This window comes from Periplaneta americana, chromosome 4, assembly GCF_040183065.1.
Source record: "Periplaneta americana isolate PAMFEO1 chromosome 4, P.americana_PAMFEO1_priV1, whole genome shotgun sequence".
Lineage (NCBI taxonomy): Eukaryota > Metazoa > Arthropoda > Insecta > Blattodea > Blattidae > Periplaneta > Periplaneta americana.
In genome coordinates, this window is record NC_091120.1 from 61,803,263 (window position 1) to 61,829,215 (window position 25,953).

Consider the following 25,953-nt stretch of genomic DNA (forward strand, 5'->3'; position numbering starts at 1 on the left):
TCATTTCTAGATTAGGCCTATACTTTCACACATAAATAATAAAAAAATAAATTATAGCTTTATTGAGTTGCCGGACTCAGAATTGTGAATTTTTTTGTAGTTGATTATCTTATGGCGCTGTATCAGCTATTAGGTTATTTAGCGTTGTTGGAATTGGTAATAGCGAGAGATGATAACTGGGAAGAAGAAGTCGATTCGCCATACATTACCTGATTTTCATCTTATGATTGAGGGAAAACTTAGGAAAATCCTAACCAGATAATCAGCTCAGGCGAGAATCGAACCCACATCCGAGCAATTGTAATTTAAGTAATCTAGTATTTTTAGGGGTTTATTTTACGACGCTTTATCAACATCTATGATTGAATAATTTCGAGGAAAAAATTGTTCCGTGGCCGGGTATTGAACCCGGGACCTTTGGTTAAACGTACCAACGCTTTACCAACTGAGCTACCCTTAAACTCTATCAGACACAATCCAATTTGTCCCTCTAACTCTGTGTGACTTAAATTGTCACACAGAGTTAGTGTGCACTCAATGTTGGTTGCTTGAAGGTTGTCAGCCCACTTTGAGGTCTGTGGATATAGAGGTAAAAATTGGATCGGTGTCTGGTAGAGTTCCCGGGTAGCTCAGTTGGTAGAGCGTTGGTACATTTAACCAAAGGTCCCGGGTTCGATACCCGGCCCCGGAACAATTTTTCCCTCGAAATTATTCAAATCAACTTTACAGGGAATTATACTTGAAAGCTTGATTTGCAACATCTATGATTACCTAGCGTCTGAATGATATGAAGGGATAATGCCAGCGAAATGAGTCCAGGGTCCAGCGCCGAAAGTTACCCAGCATTTTCTCTTAGAGAGTTGAGGGAAAACCTGGAAAGAAACCTAACTACGTAACTTGTTCCTACCAGGGCTTGAACCCAGGCCTCTTGTTTAACGGTCAGGCATGTTAACCATTACTCTACAGCGGTGGACTCAGTATTTATATTTATCATATTTTAAGCATTACAAAAATATTTTAATTTATTTTCAATTTCTAAAAGAGAGATTAGTTGACATCTATCCTTTCACAGTGAATGACTATAGTTATTGTATGTAAAATGTTATCTGATCATAGGATTAACTTATTTTTTATATTAGGATTACATTGATGAACTGAATCACCTACTTTTGTGAGTAAAAATGGAGTTGCATGAGATTAAGTGAGATACACAGAAGGAAATTGAAATCGGATATATTGGAAATCGAAGTCTTTACTTCTCAACCTGGATTCCGTAATACAGGAAGCGTATTCTGCGAATCGAGTAGGTGGGCCTGTGTATGAATGCAGTTATATGGTCAGGGAGAATATATTGAATTTCTGTTTGCTGAATGCATTAAGTTACAAGAGAGCTTGGATTGTACAATACAATTGAGTTGGAAGGAATTGAGTATGTAGATATCTTACGTACATTAATTAAATAAATTTCCCCATAATGAAGTTAAAAATGTAATTATGCAAATGTAATCTTTCAGGTAAGGCTCCCTGTAAAGCAGATTTGAATAATTTCAAGGGAAAAATTGTTCCGGGGCCGGGTATCGATCCCGGGACCTCTGGTTGAACGTACCATCGCTCTGCCAACTGAGCTACCCGGGAACTCCACCCGACACCGTCTCAACTTTTCCCTTTATATCCACACAACTCGCGTGGGCTGACGAAACGCCAGAGACCCACATCGAGTGCACACAATCACTGTGTGACTTGGAATTGTGGTTTTCTGTTAACGTACACAGTGACGTATATATTATGCAAATCTAATCTTTCAGGTAAGGCTCCCTATAAAGCAGATTTGAATAATTTCAAGGGAAAAATTGTTCCGGGGCCGGTATCGATCCCGGGACCTCTGGTTGAACGTACCAGCGCTCTGCCAACTGAGCTACCCGGGAACTCCACCCGACACCGTCTCAACGTCACTGTGTACGTTAACAGAAAACCACAATTCCAAGTCACACAGAGATTGTGTGCACTCGATGTGGGTCTCTGGCGTTTCGTCAGCCCACGCGAGTTGTGTGGATATAAAGGGAAAAGTTGAGACGGTGTTGGGTGGCGTTCCCGGGTAGCTCAGTTGGCAGAGCGCTGGTACGTTCAACCAGAGGTCCCGGGATCGATACCCGGCCCCGGAACAATTTTTCCCTTGAAATTATTTAAAATGTAATTGCCGCTTATGTATGTAGACCTAGCTGTATATTAACTTTGTTGTGTTTTAGCCATAGCAAATTTTGTACTTTATCAACCTGACAGGAGATTGACACAAAGAAATCTACATGTTGCCACTTGCACGACTCATTAAAAGTATACAATTTAGCTGCTGTGTAGACAAAAATAACCTTCTCGAGTTAGATGTGTAAGTCATTCCAACTCCTCCCTTGCTCTAGAACAGCGGTGACCAAAACTCGAGCTGCAGTGATTACATGCGACAGACAGCCTATGAAGTAAGGAGACGGAGGAAAGGTACTTGGCATGAAAACTACAACCAGTAGTGGTTCCTGTACTAACATATTGATCAATCCCGCGGATAAAAGTCTCAAGCTTTGCTGTATCAGTAATGTCACTGCTGTCATCAGGAGCCTGTGAATAATATACGATTTTTCTTGCTTCTTTTTTCTAATCTTCCTCTTGAATACCGTATAATCAGGAATTTTCTAAATTCTTCTCTCGAGAAATTTGTAGTTTTTCAAAATTAAAAACTTCTTATGGACAAAGTTATTTAAGCTATTTTAATCATTACTCTTCTGAGAAATTCTGTTCTATTAAAAGGCTTTAGAGCACGAGATATTTCAAACCCTATTAGGTAGCTGACTTCCTTACATTTATTTATCTCATCTTTCTCTTCCTGGCTATGATTTAAGACATGTCAATTTCTAGCGTTTAACAGTTCGTTGGCACATAATATCGAATCAGTTTTTCTACAATATTATTATTAAATGAATAATTAATAAATAGTTACCCTCATTAAGAAAATTAAAATTGAGATGAAACCTAATAATTTTATCCTTCTAGCGAGAAGCTCTAAAATATCAATATTCATGCACGTACAGTAGAATTATAGAAACACATAATTTAGTGGTTAATAATAATAATAATAATAATAATAATAATAATAATGATAATAACAATAATAATAATAACAATAATAATAACAGTAATAATAATAATAATAATACGTTATTCAGCGTGGCAATTAATGTTTCTATATACTCCTAATTGAACCGTTGAGCAAAGTAAACATATTACATTATGTCCGACAGAACAACAAAAAAGTTCTCCTTGTTATTCTTTACGAAACCACCTCTTACTGCTTGCAGAGACAGAGTTTGTAGAGCGACATGATACCGCCACTGCTTACCTTCAGTATGTGAATGAAACAGGCAGCAATGTACAGTAAACTCTTCGTACCCGTTTGAATGTATGTGATTACACGATGTAAACACAGCACCCGCTTTGGTCACCGCTGCTCTATAGATGCTAAGGTAGAAGATTCAAAATTATTGTCAAATGTTTCTTATACGCGTATGCAATAGCATGTTCTCTGGAACCAATATACGAGGTCGGGCAATTAAGTAATGAGACTGGTTGAAAAAAACACTTTTACTTACATTTTAACCAAGTACAATGTGATCACCTTCAAAGTAGTTCCCTAGAAACTCTACACACTTATTCCAACGTTGTTGCCGCTGCTGGTAGCAGCTGTGAAACTCATCTTTTGAGACGCTGTTTAATGCCTCGGTTACGGCCTTTTGGACGTCTGTTGTTTGAAAATGGCTTCTTTTCACAACTGATTTTTCTTTTGGAAATAAGAAAAAGTCACATGGAGCAACGCCGAGCGAATATAAAAGACACCGCAGTGTTGAAACAGATCAGTAGTCACATTTCTCCGTTCATCTCGCTGTTGCCCGGTGAGAATTTTTTTTTTTGCACACATTTTTCTCATGCCCAGCCCTTCAGTTAGAATGAGGCGAACAGTTTCCCGATTCATGTTCAATTCTTGTGCTATCATTCTGGCTGTTAATCGCTTATCAGTTTCTACAACTTTACTTAAGAGGAGAAAGTAGGTTTGTTTGGTGACAAATCTCAATATTTCTAATATTATAATCTGAAAAATCCAAGGATGATTAAAAACACTGTTGTCTATAAGTGTACAAAATTGCATGATTCTACATTCAGAGAAAAAGGTACATAAAGTGCACCAATTTAACATGGCGGAGATAGGGACATACCGATGCCTACATTCTCCCCTTAATTTGGCAATGTTGTCATCTGTTTGTGCAGTTGTTGGTGTTCATCTTCAATGTTGCTTCTGCCCTTGGCAATCGGAAATCTTGTGCTCTTGACATCAATTCATTTCCAAAGAGCTGCTGAAGGTTTCCATACGTTGCCGTGGCATTTTCACCGAGTTTCACACAAGCGCGATATTATACGAATTTATTGTATTGACAAGGAGCAAACACATAACTTCACTAATCATGCAGTTACCCCACACTTACGGCTTGCTTGGTGGTGCCAATTGGAATTCGGGTGGAGGAAGGACCTAGGTCAAACATATCTGTGGTAGGAGGCTGCAGGATTGCCTCATCGGGTGGGAAGAAATCAGCCTTATTACTTTGTCCAACCTCCTACTTTAGTCATTTGTCGTCATCATCATCATCATCATCATCGTCACCATCGTATTCTTCAAGGGTTAGGCATAATGTCGCTATTTCGATTTCAGAGTTTGTCATTCATCCATATGAAGCCAATTATGTAACCAGTTTACCGACAGAGTCGTTGCCCAAGGTGCGCCGTAAGAGATTTGTCTACGTTACATCCGTGATGAGATAATGATTGAGATTTATTGGGATGCCACAGGGAAACTGGAAAACTAGAAAACTAGAAAACCCTTGTGTTATCTGGACCACGAGCTTGCCCAACACAAGTTATAAATGTGGATACGCCGGGGTCCGGACCAGGTTCGCGGATTATAAGTTCATAGCTCTAGCCCACAGACCACCGTGACGGCAGTCAGTAAATTTTCGTACAGTTTTCTGTCGAGATTGATCTGATTCATTTATTGATGTATATTCTTTATTTTATGTCTGTTTCCAGGTCGTAAGTTTTTCCTCTTAGCACTCCAACATTATTAACAGTGTAAGCGTTGTACCGAGTTTATAAATTTTTATTGTTAATTAAAGTTTTGTTCCATTTATATGACGAAAGTTTATCTGTAGTCCATCCAACGTAAGATCCGCTCTTATGCATTTCTCCTCACACATGTTCGACTAACTCTGCTGCAGACATTTTATTCATTCATGATTTTCTGACCGAGAGCAGGCCTTTCAATGCAAACTCAGCATTCTCCAATTTTTCCTATTTTCTGCCTTCCTCTTAGTCTCCGCATATGATCCATATAATCTTAATGTTGTCTATCATCTGTTATCTTTATCTGCCCCTAACTTTTCTCCCGTTCACAATAATTCCTTCCAGTGCATCCTTCAATAGACAGTTTCTTCTCAACCAGTTACCCAACAAATTCCTTTTTCTCTTCCTTATCAGTTTCAGCATCATTCTTCCTTCCCCCACTCTTTCCAACACAACTTCATTTCTCATTCTGTCTGTCCATATCACACGCTCCATTTTTTTTTCCATGTCCACATTTCAAATGCTGCAGCCTGTTTGTTGCAACTTATATTTCAAATGCATTTTTGGCATTTTCATACGCCTTTGTTCGCGATATGGTATACTACATCCAAATAAAATTTGACAACATATTATATTAAACAGAACATTTCAACGAGATCGCACTGTTTACAATTGGCAGTTTATTTCGCAAACAATATATTATTCGGCACCATATTTGTTACGTGTTGCCATAATAAACTTTAATTTTTCATTGATATAGATCACATTTATGAATAATTTCACATTATATGAGGCATTATTGTGTATTCTTTCAAAAAAAATACGGGTATGCCATATCTTTGTGAAATAATTCGTATACCGAAGAAAAAATGAAAAGTAATGAACTCTTCCCATCTGGTATCATAGAAGAGAGTTGAACTACGTTCAGGGTTTACAGCAAGGATGGTTTTTATTTTAGATAGGCTTTTGTATATTTATTAACTTGTAGAGTATATATTTTTTTATAGTTATTGGACTATGTCTTTCTTTCTTGTCCTCTGAAACGGTACGTACTGGGTAAACTTTGTTTTGAAGCTCATTATACTTGTGTTATTCTCTTGGAAGGAAATCCCTTTTAATGACTTTATCTGTCAGAGTTGACCTGATATATTTATCATCCTCTTCATCTTCTTAAATATTTTAGGCCAATTCTGGCCTGTTTCATTATTTTTTGAAAGTTGGTCTCTCCATCTGAGTTGTGGTCGTTCTTCTTTTTCTATTTAAAGTTTCATGAAAGTGTCCTCTTTTTTTTTAAACGAATATCCTCGAACTATTTATTACATTCTTTCCAATATGACATACACTGTAATATTCTATAAATTAAACTAAAGGTAATCGGTTACTTTTTTATTTTTGTACTTCTTATGTGGTTCTTTCTTGTGTAACCTGCAACTCCTATGAGAAATTTTATCTATGCGGTTTTAATGTTTACTTTTTATGTAAATAGTTATGTAAATAGTGAGCTTTGAAGGAAAGTCTTTTCTATTTTGCTATAAGATATTCTAGAATTTTCCTTTCGAGACCAAGTCTTGCGTACTTATTATACGAGTACATCATAAATGAGAATATGGGCTGTAGAAAAAGAAAGATTTGAAAAAATCATCTGAACTCCATTGAGGGTGACCACAAGGATCCAGAAGACAATAATACAATAATGAATTTACAAAGTTGAAGATCAAGATTAAAATTAGTACAGTGTTAACAGTGAAAGAAAAATTAATTTAAATTAACATATAAGTGGCAATTTATTATTTGGAGAGAATCTCTAAGAATTTTAATTAGAATTTCTTGAATTTCATAGAAATTATTTTTTAGATTTTTAAGGACATCACCGGTGAATTTAGGTAGGGTACCTCTTACTCCAAACAAGAGGTCTCTCAAAATCCATTGCTTAATTGCAATTTTATATTTTTCTGACAGGAATGACAGGCAGGGTTCATAGACGGCTTGTTTCTCAAAATTTACTTCCTCCGCCTGGGTGGTGTTCTTTTCGAAGCGAATGGTCCATAACTTCAATCACAAAAAATTTGCTTACGAAGAAAAATTTTATGCACCGAAATAAGTAACGGTTAACGCGTCTGGCCGCGAAACCAGGTGGCCCGGGTTCGATTCTCGGTCGGGGCAAGTTACCTGGTTGAGGTTTTTTCCGGGGTTTTCCCTCAACCCAATATGAGCAAATGTTGGGTAACTTTCGGTGCTAGAACCCGGACTCATTTCACCGGCATTATCACCTTCATCTCATTCAGACGCTAAATAACCTAAGCTGTTGATAAAGCGTCGTAAAATAACCTACTAAAAATGCACCGAAATATATTCTTGCCAGTTTGCTTCGTCTCTTTGCATCTTTTTCAGTACTTCTATGCAGATTCAATCATAAATATTGATTTAGTTCATTAAGTAGCTTCGTTAGTTGAATGTGAAACTTGAATATCACGATTTTATGTAATAATGACCGAATTTTCTCTCATAAATGACGGAGAAATGAACTCAGTATTTCTATTAACGATGATAGAGATGAAGAATATTTAACAAATGTCTCTGCCCGTTTTGTCTTCTCCGCCTCCAGAGCTGACGTGAAAATGACAGCTCTCGCTAGCAATGGAACACACAGATTTCCAGACCGCGACCAGTCGTTCCACGACATAGAATATCAATAAAACCTGCTTGTTTCCTTCAAAGGTGAAAACTACCGGTTTTTCTACTATCACAGCACATTTCCTTCAAGCAGCTGAAAATATTCGTATTTTATTATCACTTTCTTGCACTTTTTATCTTCTCTTCTCCATTCTTCTGTTTATTTTTAGCATCTGCATTTCTTTCAATTATAATCTTTGCTTCCATTTCTCTGCCTTCTATTTTCCTTAATTTTCTGATTTAATTTTTTGTTTCTACTTTTACTTATTTACTTTTTACTTTCGTCCTTCCATGTTTCTTCCCACATATCTTCCACTGTTCCACTCTTTCTCTTTTCTTGTTCTTCTCCTTTTATTTTTCCTGCCATACTGTTTTCCTACATTTAGAAATTTCTCTCCTGTCTCGACACTTTGCTTGTTTTCTTTCTTACCCCGTTACTTCTATCCTTTCCAATTTTTTTTCCTTTACTAGACTATTCATTCTTTATTTTATTTCTTGGACACATTTAAAAATTTATCTACCATTCCTTTTATTACTTAATTTCTCTGTCTCTCACTTCATTCTGTACAGTCTCCCTTCTGTCTTTCTTTCTTTCTTTCTTTCTTTCTTTCTTTCTTTCTTTCTTTCTTTCTTTCTTTCTTTCTCACCTTTTTGAGTTCTTAACTATTTTACCATCCTTCTTTCTCTACTATTTCTTGTTCCCTTTCCATTGCCTTCATTTCTGCCATTCTCTTTTGTGTTATTCTTTACTTGCCTTGTGTTCTCTTCTTGTATTGTAATCTTTTTATTTTTTCTATGATTTTCTTCTATTATATTATTTTATTTTCTTGTATTATTTTCTTTCCTCTCCTATTTTGAACAACTTGTATGGTTTTGTTTTTATTATTCTTTTGTTTTCTAATAATTTTTGTCACCTTGAGTTAGTTTATTTTCTTGTATTCTTTGGTATTCTCTTGTATTTTTAATTTTCTCTTAAATTCTTTAATCTTCTTTTAAATAAATTATTTAGTGTTATCTTGAATACTCAAACTTCTTTTCAGTTCCTTGGATTTCTCTTAAGTTCACTACATTTCTCTAGATTTCATTAGATTTCCTTACACTTGTCTCGAATTCCTTACACTTGTGTCGAATTCCTTACACTTGTCTCGAATTCCTTGGACTTGTCTCGAATTCCTTAGACTTGTCACGAATTCCTTAGACTTGTCTCGAATTAATTAGACTTGTCCCGAATTCCTTAGACTTGTCTCGAATTACTTATATTTCTCTTGATTTCCTTAGACTTCTCTTGAATTCCTTATATTTCTCTTGAATTCCTTTGTCTTATCTTGAATTCTTTACTATTCTCTTGAAACCCTTAGTCTTCTTTTGAAATCTTTACTCTTTTCTTGAACTGTTTAATCAATTATTTAGTCGTCTCTTGAATTTTTCAGTCTTGTCTTGGAGTCCCCATTTTTCTCTTGCATGCCTTAGTTTTCTATGATATCTTTTTTCTGATCAGTTTCCTTTCCTTTTGTCCCTTTTTATGTTATTTTTTCATGTAGATCATAATATGCAGTATATGTATATGTATAATGATACTGGCCAGTGAATAAAGACAAACTAGTGCACAAATACCAGAACTTGATCAAATTTACTAACAATATACAATTTGACAAATTACAATGAAAGAAAAGTACAAAATTCATCCATCTATATTGCCTATAAAATAACTCTTAGAACAATATAAAGTAATTATATGAACATAGTTTAAGGTTAACCAATGCATGTAGTATTACTCTACAGTAATGGAACATGCAGGCTATTAAAAAAAATGTATAATGATTTTTTCAAGTCCTTTTCAATATTTTTATTATTTTCTTTCTCTCTGTCTTTCTTTTTTCTTTTCAACTTTTCTTACTAACCTGTTACTGTTTCCCCTTCTATTTACTTTCCTTGTTTTATGTTATTCTTTATTTTTCTGTTATTTCCTGCATTTTGTTATATTTACATTCTTTCTTTTATTCTTTGTGTGATTCCTCACGTTTCTTCTATTTCTTTCCTTTGTATTACTCCATTGCTGTACTATTATTCCTTTATTTTGTCTTATTTCTTTATCTTAAGTTATTGTTTTCTTTTTCTAATTATATCCAACCTTTTCTTACTTTCATCCTTTCCATTTTTATTCCGTTAGCGTTTTTCTTGCAATTTTCATTCTTTCCTTTTCATATTAATATTTTATTTTATATTAATTTATTTCCTTTTAATTCCCAATTTGTCTTCTTTAACTTTGTTTATTTTATCTTCCCTTATTTCTTAACGTTTTATTCCTCTCTTTCTCCTTCATGTTTTTAAAGATATCCTTCAATAATAAAATTATTGCAGAATTATTTTTCACTAATTATCCATTTCATGAAGTACCTTGACTCCTTTTGTATTGGACTATACTTTAGCACTGACATTCTTTGACATTCGGTTATAATTAATGTTCATAGTATTAGAACAGGGCTGCTTTTTCAATTTATAACTTTTCCTAGAAGCTATATCGGAATTAATTTATCCTACGTCCATTTGATCAGAATCGATGAATGCATGGCTAGACAAAAGGTATTCAGGTTTTTTTATGCCCGTGTGATTCCACAAAAATGTATCATGAAAATAGTTTCATTTAAAAAATGAATAGATAAGATTTAAAACAGAGCATTTCAGAGTACTGTTTATTTACCCATAAACTGTTGATCTGAATTGACATTAGTTAAAAATCCTGTCACCCGGTGTGATTATGTATAAAATATTTGAATTCGTTGAGTTTAATTATAGCAGTTCAGAGGTACGAAGCTGGATTTATAAACCCAGTTAGCGTATTTTGCTGAAAAGAGTTTGATACGAGTAGAAATAAACTTTATGGAAGTTGTTATTGGTTGTGTATACCCAATAAATTACTGTCATCGGAAGATGCCTTATTTATGGATTAATCTTAATTGAACTCTAGCGTGCTTCATTACTAAATGGTTGGAGTTTAAAAACTGTTTTTCTTTTCGTTTTTATATCGCTAATCGTGAAAAAAGTCCAAAGTACTTCAGCGCTTCCATGAGGTAACACTAGCAAAAGTTTAACTAACTTGCTAATGTTTGAAAAAATTAGATCATTATTTTTTTATTTTCTTCTACAGAAAAAATTTAAAGAGGGTTGAAAATTACGTGTAAAAGTCGCTATATTTCCGACATTTTTCAATTTTCGCCGCACCTTTCCACCAGGGTTCAACGTAGTCTATTGTCGTTCAAGGATGGCTGCAGAACTGACAGCAGTACTAATACAGGGATTTATAGTGTAAGACTCAGGGCTAGAATTTCTCTCCGCTTGGTCAACATATTTACTACGGTTTTCCAAGCTGACGTTTTTGCGATATTAGCTTGTGCTCAGGGATACCTAAATAGATCATGCCAAGGCATGCATATCTATATCACAGTCTACTATATACAGTCGCGAAGCTCAATATGTAGTAAAAATGCAAACATGGATAGTTACCCACCACTAGGATCGCTACTATCGCCTCATAATCGCAGATTTCTCTCCTAGTAGATGACAAGATATGTTACACTTTCGTTGTCGTGTTCTTTTGGGAAAATGAACACCTTCCTTCCATTATTGAAATATAAAATGCATAAAGTTAATTTATTATTTTAATGAAGTATATTAAATTCCACCATAAACTCGAAGATACCTGCAAGAAATAGGTTAATATTATTTTTGTTTGTGCAAAACGAACTGAAATTTACTATAATCGCTTCACTCATTCAAGATTATAGCGATAATTAACTATGGAACCAATAAATATTAATTTGCATTTCCCTTTACAGCAATAATAATGTAAATATGAATTAATGGATTAACTTACGTGTACCGGTACTTGTAGTGTAGGCTTACGTAGTTAACAAAGTGGGATGAGGTTAAGCAATAACAATCACACTAGAATTGGAAATAAAACATGATCAATAAATTGCGTCTCTAGTAAAGTAACAAAAAAAAAATAACAAAATTAACAGCTATGATTAAAAACATATCCTTTGAAAAAGAAGTAGGCCTAAGCAATAATACTCCCATCAGAATTGAAAATAAAACGTGATCAATAAATTTCATTAAAACAAACTTAATTTTTCTACGTCTCTAGTAAAATATTATTATTCCAATTATTGTATGTTAGCCATTAACATTTTCATTACAACCAATAACGAACATTTCACAAGCATCAATGTGAAATACGCAACGAGCTAGCACTCGATGGAAATACGAACAGTCCAAAGTCGACCGTGGACAGTCTATTGTTCCTAGTTGCTAACCGCTTGGAGCGCTTTATCACGAGATTTGCAAAAAATCACCTCAAGCTTCGAGACTGTATATAGTAGACTGTGTCTATATCCTCTCTGATAGCCAGGCTGCATTGAGTACGCTAAGTGCGCAAAGAATCGATTTCAGGCTGGTCGAAGAATGCAGAACTACTCTGGAAACCTATTCCACAAAAAGAAATAAAGTACAACTCATCCTGGTCCTAGAACACATTTGAGTGTACGGTAATGAACAAGCCGACCTACTGACCAAGCATGAAATTTCCATTTAATACTTTACCCGAAACCTTGTGTTGTTTGGCATTTCTAAGTATATAATAAAACAGGCTCTAAATAAGAACCTGATGAAGGGTTTTAGGAGCCTTGAGATCTAAACCACCTATGAGACAAGCTAAACTCCTTATTGGAGGACCAAAACGTAGCTGAACTAAATAAATCCTGATTTTGGAATGGAGAATTTTAACATGGGTAATCGGACTTTTGACCGGACTCTGCCATCTGAATAAGCACCTACACACAGTGTAGTGGGCCTCAGTGATGACCCAGCTTCTAGGAAATGAGAGATGTAGATTGACTCATTACCTCACAATTTGCTGGATTGTCAGGTCTAAGCAAAATCAGGCATCAGTGTCTCGGGAAACACATGTCGCTTCCCAAGGAATTTTAGGAAATTAAACTTGGTAGCATCGCTAAGTTAATAACACATTGCGCTCTTCTGGGTTCATTCATTCATTCATTCATTCATTCATTCATTCATTCATTCATTCATTCATTCATTCATTCATTCATTCATTCATTCATTCATTCATTCATTCATTCATTCATTCATTCATTCATTTTATTCCATAGATCTTACATGAGGAATGAAGCTTTAAGATGTGGAACAAGTCAAAATTTTACAATGTGAGACGGTTCCTCGTATAGGATGAGGAGATTTTAATTAGATTAGTATTTCGTGTTAATATTCTTATATGGATAGGATGCGCGGACGTGTAAGTTAGTTTCAAAATCTGAGACGGAAGTAACAGGTGGACAGGAAGACCGAAAGGAAGCTAGGGGGACAGGAAACATGTGTCCAGGCGTGGAGTTGACTGATGAGGGAATGTATGGACTTTGCCTGCGGGTGGTCAGTAAGATGACGCCAAGCCAGGTTCCAAAAGAGATGATCTGGTATATGTCAGAGAATTGTCAGGACGCCGGAAGTAGGAGATGTTCTAGTTAACGAACAATTTTTGAAGAACGCGTCTTAAGTGACGTAAGTGTAATCATGGCCAATCAGGATTCTTAATAGAGACACGTGATATATAGATAGGAGGGTGAAATTCTATGTTTGGTGGTTGAAAGTAGGGGATAGATTTGGCAGATAAACAGAAGGCATATAGAACGCGTACGGAGAAGTTGCACTCCACATATTCTCGGCAAACCTAACTCGGAAGTATAACAATTTACGGACTTAGAAATTTTTAGTGGGTGTAGTAAGAAGTCGTGTGTTGCATTATTATTATAAGTCTGAATTCTTTCCTCTCATCACGTTATCAACTGTCCGTTATATTACTGGTGTTTTATAGTACAAAATATATAATTACGTGAACTCAGAAATTAGTATACCAACTTGCGGGAAGTGAGAGCGAGATATTATACACTTGGACGCGCATTTCTGCTGATCTGAAACGAACACTTAATAGTAATAATAAACGCTTTCATAGTTCTTACCAACAACTTCTGGTGTGCGCCTACATCATTTCAACCTACGAGCATGTCTCCCAAACCCCATGTCCCGACCGTTTTGCAGCTGACCTGGGAATCTCATACCTCTACCGGAGTAATCTCGAGGAGGCTGGCGCCCAAATTGATCAGTGTACATAGTTAATTATTGACATCGACGTGCATCCTCGAGATATTTTCCATATAAGACGGAGCTGGCAGCCGAGGGCAAGGAAAGGCGTCGTGGGCAACGACGACGACGACGACAGACGACCGCTGCATATTTCGGCGCCCCAACGAGGTCCGACCGCTTCAAATGTTACAATTACAATTTTTACAAATTTTTACAGTTTTACAATTTAGTAATTTTCTACAATTTTTACAATTTTGTGCAATTCTTTACAATATTTTGGCGAGATGTAGTGAGATGAGGTGAGGTCCGAAGATTCACCAAAATATAAAAGTTTAGAGGTACACAATGGGCTATTTGTCCCTAAGTGCTATAGTAGAAGAAGAAGAAGAAGAAGAAGCAGTTTTTATAGCTAAATAGTCGGCCTGCGCATTGCCGTATACTTGAGTGTCCAGGGATCCATTATAGTTTTGTTTTTCTTTTTCTTTTGTTTTTGTTTCGAGTAGCTGTATAGCATTTTGACAGTCTTGAATATTTGTTGATTTCAGCTATGAAGAGCTCACAGATTGTATAGCTGCTTTCGAGTCGGAAAGGATGACTATATTATTGACTGAGGTTTACACAGATGCCTTAGATTTCTCCGTCATAAGCCGTTCTGTATATTCCCACTTGAATATAGAATTCAAAAATATTAGTATATACTCCCCTTCTATATTTATATGGTCTTTCATATGTGATTTATCAGTGTACATGTGGAGCCACTCTTCTTGTAAATATTTGTGGTGAATGATTCTTCTCTTTACAAGAGTTTCTTTCAGATCTAGATCGTGTTCAATGGCGTAAATTTGCACTGGGATTTGTTGCTGTATTAATTGCCCTGTAGTATTTCTATTTCACGTTTTGATTTCAGCCTAGATCATATATACCCAGATTGCTCTGCGTTATAGGCTTTGACGGTAACAACTTTTGTCAGGTTTACTGTGCTGCCATCTAGTTTTTACATAAGGAGTCACGTCATAACTCCCATTTGAATTGCATTAGCGACTGTACTATCATTTCGTGTTCGTTTACGGCGGATGGGTAGCGATCCTGGCGGTTCTCTTCAAAGTGCAACCGATTTTAACATAGGAATGAGCAATCTATATGTGATCTGGGATTTCAGTCATATGATTGTCAGTGTAAATTAATGTTGTGGTTTTTAAACTTATATCACTTTGTGAAATCTTTTCGACAGTGCCCCCTGGATTACTAAGTAATTTTTCAAACAAAGTTAAGGTTCTTTTCTCATTTAGGCCTACTTTAGAATGTGATTTTAATGCCGCCAGAAGGAGAATGACTTCAATTGGAGTTGATTTAATACCTCCAGTAATGAGCTTAAGGCTTGATGTTGAACTTGCTTAAGTTTATTTAGTGTTTTTTATGATGCAGATATTAGTGGATAACAATATTGTACGAGTAATATTCGTGGAAAGACATCCATTTTGTATATTGTGTTTAGGATGGAGCGATCACAGTCCATTTAGTTCCAGCAATGCATTTAATTTCATATATGCGTCCAATAGATTAACTGCTAATAAAATACCTGTTCTGTATATACATGTTTACACGTTACTTAACATTCACTTGGTCGCCATGTCATTGTAAAGTATGTTTATTGTTTGAAGGCAGTTCACCATATGAATCCCGTATTGATTTGTACTGATATGTCATCCATCATGGAAGTTCGACCTTCCGCCATATAACATTGGCTAGAGATTTGAGATTACGAGCTGTAACATTCATTTATTGAGTGAGAATCTTGTTGAGTTTCATTAAAACTGACTCACTGAATAAAAAAATTTAGTAGGCACGCGTACAATAACACCCGTAACAAAATCCAGACCTTGATAATCTCATAAATCAACATTTCTCTCTCACGGTTTATCTGTATTTTTTACTAAGAGTTTTTATATACGCTGCTTTAGCCTCGTGACAAGGACACAGAAAGAAATCATGTCTTACCTTGGGACAATGCTGCACACACATCACCGTTAACTCTGTCTTATATTTGAAAACGCTTACATCCTTTCCACATGACTCAGAAGCTGTCAGATTTTAACGTATACAGTGAGTGGCCGCTAGAAATATGAGTTTGCTGTCAGTTTAATCAAATAGTAGGAGTATAGGCTTAGGTTTAAAAGAAAATTTATGAACTGCATTTTTTTCTTTGCTGCATTTTATCTTGGGACAAATATTTCGAAACGTTTATAGAGAGCGGTATATCATATTTTCGTATCAATTTTGGAGTGTAACGTCCACAATAATAAAAGACATTTAAAGATTTTGTGGAACGGAAATTACAGTGACGTTACTACGGAAAAGCTTAAGTCATATCCGGTCAACTCGACAATATGAATGTGCCCAAGTCCATATTAATAATTCAATTTAATTTAGGTATGACTGTTATTATTATTATTATTATTATTATTATTATTATTATTATTATTATTATTATTATTATTATTATTATTATTATTATTATTATTTTATAGGTATTATGAAGATAAAAAGAATTGTCATTGTATTATATTAATTATATATTGTATTGTATTGTAGTACTGTATTGCTTTGTATTGTATTTAATTGTGTTATATTCATAGCAATGTAGTAATTTTCTATCATACTGGCTGAGTGGAAGAGAAGGCCGAATGGCCTTTAACTCTGCCAGTTAAAATAAACCATTATTATTATTATTATTATTATTATTATTATTATTAGAGTGTTAATTGTTATTCATAGCTCATTTCATTCCGATTATTAAACATATTTAGATCTTACAGTAAATTGTGTTTGTTGTATTTTTTATCTCATTTCCATTACACTGCAACTAAAAGTTTTCGGGCGAAATTTTACCACTAACATTTTCGTCTGTATTTTAATTCAGAATTCACATGATGTAAGTTTAGTCCATGCGCGTTAATTTTGGGATACACTATATTTCATCAATTTTTATTAAAGGTTTCTCCCCTTGTCAGAGGTAGCCTTATTTCTTCTCTTCTGGCATCCTTTGAATGTGACCGTACCATTGCATTGGAACACATTATGTACAGTAAGTTAGTGGCAAAAAAGCCGGACCGATCCTTGTAGCTGATTTCAGAGCCTTGTTCACTCCAGAGCCACGATAGACTGGTAACTAAGACTTTCGTGTTTCGAATCCTGCCTGGGGAGGAAACTTTTTCTTGTTTCTTATTCAAATTGTCTCACATCTGCTGGTCTAAAGCATAGCATTAATTTTGGCCCTCGGTTGTACAATGCTTTAACTAAATTACACCCAGAACTTCTAACATGTAAGCCACTAACATATAACAAGAAAATTAGAAACGTGTTAATATCTTCAATTTGATTAAATAAATTTATAGCCTATGTGTATGAATTAATCAACCTATATTATATTTGTATTCTATAATTTTGAAATATATAGTCCTACTTTTCACGTGCGATATTATTCTTCTCTGGTGTTAATATTATATTATATAATTCCATTGCCTCTGTAATTTAAATTTTAGTTCCTATTTTATTTTACTTATTTATTTTTATTATTATTATTTTTTATTTTCTATATTTCTCTTACATTAATATTGTATTATATAATTTCTGTAACTGTAATTTTAATTCTATTTCCTATTTTATTTTATTTTATTTTATTTTATAATCTCTTATAGGCCTATTAATATTACATCTGAACTGCGACCGAACACGAGCGCTGCTCATTCGGTCTCCGATTTTGTTAATACTACTGTATCTCCTGTTTTATATCTCCTGTTTTATATTGTTTGTATTATTTCATTTCTATTTCTCTTGTTTGTTTGTAATTATATTCTTTATTCTGTATATTTAAATTGAAATAAATAAATAAAATAAATAAATAAATTTATTCCCAATGCTTTTCGATTGCAGCGATATTTTACTACCGAATTAACTTATTATTCCCAGAACATGAATTTTACCAGCTTATGGCTTTCGAAATGGGCTACGTCATCAGTCGAAACTACAACAATTTCAATAGATTACTCGCTATCTTGTGAATGCGGGCGTGGCATGCGCAGTGGCTCATTTCGGGGACTTTGGTTATTCCGTCGGTCCGGTTTTTTTTGCCACTACTGTACACATACCCATCGCTACATTTGAAGCATTTGTTAACTTTCTCCATTTTCATTTCCAGGGTTTAAAATATAACACCATATGACCGATGAATTTTCAAGATTTGTGACGTCCTTGGATAAAATTAACTTCTAAGCGTCTACTTATACATTAGATGCCGTCATCAGTAGAAATCGACCATTGTTTGAATGCGCGTGGCTAGCAAGCGAATTACCTTAGCGATGCTGTCGTAAGCACGTACAGAGGATGTAAACGAAGTACAATTACAATTAACAGCTAATCTAATCCTGCCAGTGAGTCACAAAGTTGTAATATTTTTATTACATCTATCTTTACCTATTAACACTTCTTCATGTCTGTACTTTCGCGATGTGCGTGTAATGGACGTAAATAGGACACTATGCCTAAATAAGTTCAGAGGAGGAATTCAAAAGATTGTCGGGTTATAGTACTAAAACAGGAAAACTCCATTATTCTCTCGAGTATGAAGAAACTTAGTATACAATAAACAATGTAAATGTATAACAACAATTCTTTTCACTCATCAATGTCAAGAGGACTTAAACTCATGGAGTTAACTTTTCTCTTGTGGCAAGCTTACCTCGTAAAGAGAAAAAAGGAGCGAATATAGACAACACAACGTAGAGTACATCAGTAATAGAATTCAGTTTATTTTTAAAAGACGACCATATAATGCCTCTCTTGCAATATTGATGAAGAGAAAAACAAAGACTTTATCTTAAGAAGATTCAATGTTATTTAAAGCTCTAGATTGATATTCAAACGACAGTTCTTTAATCCTATCACAGAAGATACCCATTTAAAATGTACGTATAGTATATTTAGATGCATCTATCTTTAAATGTTTGTATTGTAACACAAAAATCTGCACTAGAAATCACATCAATAAATACCATTAGGGTCATTGAGATTTGAATGACTACCCATTGTTGACGATTAATTTTTGGAATTTCTTGAGTTTCTCCAAATTCTCCTTTCAATATAAATATGATTTTCACTTTCATTTATCACATTCTTAGCTTTTACTAGTTGTATGTTGCCTGAATGAACACTGTTGATTAGCCCACATTTTTTTCAAGCGTTCAAAAATAGGAAATAGGAAAAAGATGTAAAAAGACGACGATAGGAAAAAAAATGAGTGTGGCTGTGTTGGTTTTTTACTTGACTGCATATCGACAGACCTAGACGAGTTCTTTCGTTTGACACCAAAATCAGGGCACTAGCACATAGGAGTTACGAGATATAGGCCCACTGCCCGCATATTTTCGTGCATCCCCTAAACGGCTGCTAGTCGCCGCGGAACCCCACCAAATATGCTCGCATCTTAGTAGAATACCCTATCGAACGAGACCAAATTTAACTTACTTCAATCGTGTTATTAAACACAAAAAGGCGAGTTTGTAAAGTGGTGTCAACTATCAAATGCTCATGCTACTAGAAGCTACTTCCTATACATTCTTGAGTGGAAACGTTTTCCGAGCCAAAAATATAAAATTCTGATTCTATGTGTCTTTTGATCCTTTCAATTTGTTTTAAGAAAAATTCCTAGGAACATGAATAATGCTTTTATTTAGTTTGTGTGTCATTTTATCATTTAAATATTTGAAATGTAGACCTATTAAATGCCCAAACTATAACATTCTCGTTCCATATGTCTTTCGATTCTTTCAATTTGTCTTAAGCAAAAGTTCTTAGGTATATAAAGATTGCTTTTTATTTTGTTTGTGTGTTAATTTGTCATTTAAATATTTGCAGTGTATTAAATGCTAAACATATACAATTCTCAATCTATACAGAATGCAATGTTCTTTCATATCCATTTGCCTCAAGACATATTGTGATCTTTGCTGCAGAAAGGTAGTAGGTTACACTAGAGCCAGCAATGGGAGCAAGTGTGACGTATAAGCTAAAAATGTTTTGCGTTCTTGGACCTCAAGATAATAACGTAATTCTTCTTCCTTTTCATCCTAGTTATGTATGTTGGTCATCTGTTGAATTTTAGACAAATTTTAATTTCAATAAAGCAAATGTCAAATTTTAATTATTAAATTTTTGTGTTCCGCTTACCCCTGTTTGACTTACACTTATTTATTTCGAAAACTTTCATGTGTTATGTTTTGTTTTAATAATCCGTGGCGCTACAGCCTGTGAAGGGCCTAGACCGACCAGCTGGCTGCTGGTCTCACGCCCACATGCCGAAGCAGAGGTGGACTATCATCTAACCAGAATGGAGGTATCGTGTGGTTAGCACGATGATTCCCCCCAGCCGTTATAGCTGGCATTCGCAACCGGATTTCGCTATCTATCATAGCTCCCCAAGTGCCTCACGATGCTGGGTGGACACCGGTCCCATACACTGGCCGAAATTTCATGAGAAAATTTCTTCCCCCATGAGGACTCGAACCAGAGCGCTTTCCATAGCGCGAGCCCTAGGCAGGATGCCTTAGACCACGACGCCACGGCGCAGGACTATATTTTGTTTTATGCATTATATTTTGTCATGTTACGTGCGTTATGCGTTTTAAATGACAGTTCTAGGAAATTAACTAGAAACTCTAGGCCTAAATACAATTTTCAGCACGATTAAAGAACTGAATATTTCGTATTCGTGTAAAACACACAAAGAAAAATGACTCTCGTCCTTATGACATCGATTTTTCTGTTGCTATGAGTTTCTATCAATCAGCATAACTTCCATAGTTATCGTTGTTTGCAAATCATAAATCTTCTAATCATGCTACCGTACTAAATTACCTGACACGTTGATAAAGCATCGTCAAATAAAGGTAGGATCAAACAAATGCAGCTGTGCAATATGTCTCGATATGTAAATCATAGGTGCGGATTTGATGGTTTGACAATCCTACATAATACGCACGACGACGTTCGTAGGTGGATACGCATGCGTATTTTCATTTCCCCATTCTACTCTCTCTTTCTGTGTGTTTTCCAATTTTTCAACAAAGTGGGGGAGATGCCGAAGACCGCGAAACATGCCCTCGAGAACGAACGGAGTTTCGGATGTACGAGGCTAGACCGCGTGGTTCGAATGGAGTTAACCCCCTCCCAGCCGTTAGTAGTTGGCTGGTGCCCTGACAGCGAACACGTCTCGTCCATCTCTTGCTTCCAGAGTGCGCGCGCTCTCGTTTCGTGTAAGATTTCTCCCGCCTCTGCTTGTGATGATGTACAATTCCTTCTCATTTTCATAGAAGTGTGAAGTAAATCAAACAGACCTGTTCACGAACTTGTGAGTCTGGAATTGAATTAGCACCATTGTGCTGGATGTACGATAACGTGAATATAAAAGGTAAGATTAAGTAATAAATTTCGCTGACTTTGAAGTATAGATTAATTTTGTGTTACAATCTTACGACAGTGGTGCACATTTCTCATAAAATGTTGAATGCATTGAATGCTGTTTATGAAACTTGGACTTCGGTTTACGTCTTGGCTTTAACACGACCCTAATTGTCTTGGAAGACGTTAAATGAGAAAGCTGGTTTCTTTATCAACGTAATCGCTACGTAAAATTAGGCCTACTTCCTATAGCTGGATTCTATGAATCTAGATCAGGGACGCAGAAAACGTGATATTTCTCATACACAGAAATATTTGTTTATTGATATATTAGACGAATCCTATTACATACACACATGTGTATATACAATTGAAGTATTCTTCAATCTACAAAAATTACCTAAATTATTAATATAGCCTATTCGATTTGCAAGTATTCTAAATAAAATTAATATTGAAAATTCTTTTCAAGTGTTACTTTTAAAAAATTAATTGATGGCTAGAGTTCTACAATGTAAGTGGGAAGTATTTAAAAATATATACGTAGAAAGTATCGGTACTACAAGCGCACAGTCTTTGGCGTTAAAACTGCTTCTGGTAGCAAATAGTCTTGTGAGATGGGACAGCTGACTGGGTGTCGAGAAATCTGAATCGTACCAACATTACGTCATTTGATTGGATTACCTTATCTTTCGCGGCCTTGCGCCAATAAAAAGAAACGAACACCACATAACATTTCCACAAAAAGTGATAATTTTCTTTATTTTGCTTTCTATCTAGTGTATTAAATAAAAACAAAATTCTTTTTAAATTTATAAAAGATATTGATATTATATATGAATGTATTTATAAATGAAAAACTGAGCTTCTCTTCAAGATTTAGCATTACAATATTCAAAGTGAGGTAACTTTTTTGTGTCGGTACACTTGAAATTGAACACAGTTACTTCATTTCATTTATTGTATTCCATAGATTCACATTAACATCGAAACTTCAAGATGTTTAACAGGTAAACATTTTACAAGATTACAATTTTTTGATGAGATGAAGTGAGGTGATGAATTAATTTTTATTTTATGTAGTCTCGTATTTAAAATCGTTGAAATGCGACGTAATATCCTCCATTTAGACAAGTGGCTTTCAATAATTTGATGAATTACTTTATTACTTAAACAGAAAAACGGGTTCTACTTAATCAATAGGCTAATTAATATATTAATTAACTATATTATTAATTCTCTTTCTTTAAAATAAATCTTGTTAATTTAAATTAATGTAACACTTGTTACGATATTATTCGTATATAACTGTAGAATAAATCTTTTCCATTACGACTCATCAACGATCACTTTCTCTCACCTGTCTATTTAGGGTGTACTAAACAAAATACATAACAAATCAAGGCATATGAAGTCATTTTTGCGAACAATTTAGAGTGTAGTTTTTGTAATAATGATCTTCAACACTTTGTAAAACTACAAACTCCCATATTAACTGATTGAACACAATTATTAAATATAAGAAAAGTGTCAGTCTAGCTTAAAACGATGGCTGTTTATAGTCAGAAGTGAATTTACGGCTAACAGTGTGCCTAGCTCTTGTTTTGTTAGCAATGCCAATGTAACTGGTATAATGCTCAGTGCATAAAGGCATTTGACTCTCATTCGTTAATTTTGCTGTGCGGTTTTATCGGTCAGAACGTAAAATATTGAAAATTTTGTTTTACCGACACTGTTTGAAATTGTTTTCTTTAAACTTCATCAATAATGTTTTATTCCAGATTTGTTATTTAGTATTACGAACTGCTTACGTTAACCAACATTTCAATTCATATAAGAGCCATATGTCAATTGCTTTTTAAAGAAAAACAAATCCGCTCACAGATAAATGCGAAGTTTACGAATGAAATGTAAATGAAATTAAGGATATAAAATGGTGTCTCGTTATTTACCTCAGATTTAGATTGCCAGTTATTTCGTATCATATCGATGAGGACGTAAACCGTCAGTAAGCTGAGATGAGTCATATGTTAACGGCATAATTTCAACACCAATTGTAAATAAACATTGGTTTATCTTCAAAAGCAAATTTGCAGTTAATGTATACAAACTGTGATTCTCAGAATGTGTTTGTTAAATATATGCGTATAATAATTATGATATTCATTGTTCTGGGAAGTTTTGTATCTTGATTTTGGCATGTAGAATATAAATACTTTAAATTACCGGTTTTAAATCTTTGACTGCGGTACGCTAATGGAAAATTGCGAATGAATACTTCTGAAACACGTTTCAGACTACGTGATCAATATTGTTGGGCTGAGTTCACTCAGACCTTCATTGAGGGTTGATTTCAATGTCGTAAACTACGAAGGTGACATCTCTCGTTTAACAATTTGGTATAAATTTGGAAATATATTTATATTCATTACTTCGAAGAATATACAACATAAACTTTTATGCAGATGTAGTAATATATAACCTACGAGCACATTATGACATAAATCGGAAATTTTAGGTTTCCTTAAGGATATATTTAATCGAATTCAATTGTGGGATAGGATTAAAGTGTCTAAATATGCACATAAGTTGTAATTACATGATACGATACGATATATATTTCGTCACAGCATTTCTTATTATGTAATGATGGACCTCACATATTCACGTATACGGTGCCACCATTAACAATCATTACAAGTAACACTTATTTGGAATATACTTTATTAAAACTACCCTAATCCCACTAGCTACATCTCCTCTTGCTGCTCAGTCTATCGTCTATTTAATACTTATTCTACCTTTTTTTGTCATTTATTATTTATTCACTAGTTCACATAGCCTATATCTTATTGTTTATATCAGTTCACTTCTAAAGCCGATTTGTTATGTAGTTCACTATTCGTTATAACTTATGTGCACCATCAATAATTCCTGCTATTCACACCTTCGTTATTATGACGCTTTCATATCAGTCTTTCCATCTACTCTTTTCTTGATCTTTTACTAATACACTAATCTTGGTGTCTCACTCGAAAAATACTATTAACTAGCCTTTTCTACCTTAGTAAAACAGTTGTAATTGTATATGTAAACTGTAAAACTACAGTTTTAAGTGGGAAAAGGAAGCCATAATAAAGTCACAGTCTGGTATAGCTATACACTCACGAAGCTTGAGGTGATGAGGATACTAGGAACAATAGGCGATATCTGTGATGAGGCGATAGAAGCGATCCTAGTGGTTAGCAACTCTCTATGGATGCATATTCCCTATATATTGACACAATCTAATATATACAGTCACTAGCATGAATTGTTGAGGGTACTAGGAACAATAGACTGTGCCGGTACTATTTCGCATTGTATGTGATGAGGCGATAGTAGCGATCCTAGTGGTTAGCAACCATCTATGGATACATATTCCCTACGTATTGAGTTTCGTGACTGTATATACTAGACTGTGGTATTGAGCTTCGTGACTGTATATACTACATAGACTGTGGTAAAGTAGTCTATTCAAGAAGATATGAGTCGAACTATTTCCATTGTGCAGAAAAACACAGATCACTTGACCTTTATAATATTATCCAGCTTCGTCTTCAGGTTATTCTGTTCGTTTGGATAGTTATAAATTACCAAATTAATTTCAGTGTGACTCGATCGCTGTGGAGTAACGGTTAGCATGTATGACCGTGGAACTCCCAGGCCTACAGAAGAAAGGCAGACATTGGAAGACATTATGGTAGTTATATTGTATTTATTACAATCTGACAAAATGCAGACAGTGCACTGTTGTCGACGAATCATTGTAGAATTTCCCTGGCAATCACCCAAGCACTCTATGATCAAATACATTGCTAACTGTGCAAATGTATAAAACTGGAAATTTATTGTGGATGAAAGTTGAGATTAAAATCAAAGAGATATTGCATAGGGAATGTGCATCCGCCTTGTGGTCTGCTTTGCACGTGCATACGATTTTGACGTTTCGTGCCGATCATATTGCTACATTCTCCTAACAAATTTTGTTACGATAATGTAGCAATATGATCGACACAGAAGTTATAGGAAGTGTAAATGTTGATGGATATCTTTGCGCTCGGCTAAATTCGAATTTCACCGCCTCTCAACAGTAATATAGGCACCACGATATAATGTTTTGTTCTCTACTTGCCAACGTGGCAAATCAGATTATTTCATTTTATTGAGGTGACAAATGAGAGAAACGTCGACAATGTGTAGAGTACATTGTATTTTAGAACAGCTTACCCGCAAGAAAATTATTAATTTTGACTTAGTATTTAAACGGTATCTCACAAAAAATGTGCCACAATTGTACTGCTTAAGCATTGGGTTGAAGAATACGTAACTTTAAAGGGAGGTTAATTACCCTTTACCGCCAGTGCGCCGATTTTAAATTTCCTTTTCTTAATGATCCATTATCTCAGGAATTAATCACGATATAATTTTTGTAGGATAAAGATAGAATGTTTCAAAGAAAGTTGACGCTGA

General features: G+C 34.8%; 1 protein-coding gene and 1 non-coding gene across 4 annotated transcripts in view; both read left to right on the forward strand.

Annotated features, from left to right (window-relative positions):
* Positions 1-25,953, forward strand: part of LOC138697839 (atrial natriuretic peptide receptor 1-like) — a 2,249,689-nt gene that overhangs the window by 705,127 nt on the left and 1,518,609 nt on the right. For 2 of the 3 annotated variants that reach the window (XM_069823400.1, XM_069823401.1), the window contains exon 1: positions 21,226-21,451. The exons of the other annotated variant lie outside the window; for it this stretch is intronic. The gene's annotated coding sequence lies outside the window, so the exon portion shown is untranslated. Of the gene's footprint in view, positions 1-21,225; positions 21,452-25,953 lie in introns of those variants that run through there. 3 annotated transcript variants of the gene reach the window in all.
* TRNAN-AUU (transfer RNA asparagine (anticodon AUU)) lies at positions 619-691 on the forward strand. Its single transcript has one exon. It is a non-coding gene; the product is annotated as a tRNA-Asn (tRNA).